At 37.9% G+C, this 894-nt stretch overlaps 1 pseudogene; it reads right to left on the reverse strand.

Moving 5' to 3' along the window:
* Positions 1–572: 572 nt before the first annotated feature.
* Positions 573–690, reverse strand: LOC134949258 (5S ribosomal RNA; annotated as a pseudogene).
* Between the last annotated feature and the right edge of the window lie 204 nt (positions 691–894).

Below are 894 nucleotides of genomic sequence, written 5' to 3' on the forward strand. Positions count from 1 at the left end.
GCAGTAGTTACGCCACTGATGTCGAGGTTTCAAAAGGAAAAGAAAGACTCTGTGTTGGGGCACTCTTTAAAATAAAACTTAACTTTTAATTAGTATGCGTTAAAATTAGTAATACACAAACAGACACATATATAATACACTGAGGGAGGTTATGGGTTAAGCCTTCCTCATATGATATCATGAATCTATAACCCAAATTTGGGAAGACAAATTGCAGATTCTAAAATATCAAAAACTGGGAGAAATACATTCTCCAAACATTTTAGGTGTTAGTGGCACCAAGGTGAAAATATCACAAATTCAAGATTACAAATGACTGAAGATTCAGATATGTAACACAGTGGCATATAATGAGGAAAATAAGACTAAAATTTAGTCAGTTTTTGAATGTCAACTGTGCTAGTATGTCCTGGTAAGGATTAATTGGCCATTTAAAGAGCTGTGACCATCAAATTTAAACGTTGTATACAGATCTCTGTCAAATGGCTTATCATAAGAAAGGAAATATGAATGAAGGTGGGGGTCAAATGTTGCTCCACCACTTCTGCTGTCCACACTGATTTGGGAGTGTTATATTACTGCACCCAATATTCCCTAGTGGTCTCCCTTCTAGGTACTAATGGAGCTCTCACTGCTTAGCTTCCAAGATCAGGCGAGATTGGGCGTGACCAGTGAGATATGACAGTAATATCCCAAAAGTAGTGAATGAGAGAGTGTTTGGTTAATGACGCCCACCCAAAGAAAGGCACTTCTGCTGTCCAATATAGATGCACAGATTCTCTGTTACTGGGAGCATTGCAGAAGTGGTGGAGCAACATTTGACCCCCACCTTCTTCATTCATATTTCCTTTCTTATGATAAGCCATTTGACAGAGATCTGTATACAACATTTAA

Source organism: Pseudophryne corroboree, chromosome 1, assembly GCF_028390025.1.
Source record: "Pseudophryne corroboree isolate aPseCor3 chromosome 1, aPseCor3.hap2, whole genome shotgun sequence".
NCBI lineage: Eukaryota > Metazoa > Chordata > Amphibia > Anura > Myobatrachidae > Pseudophryne > Pseudophryne corroboree.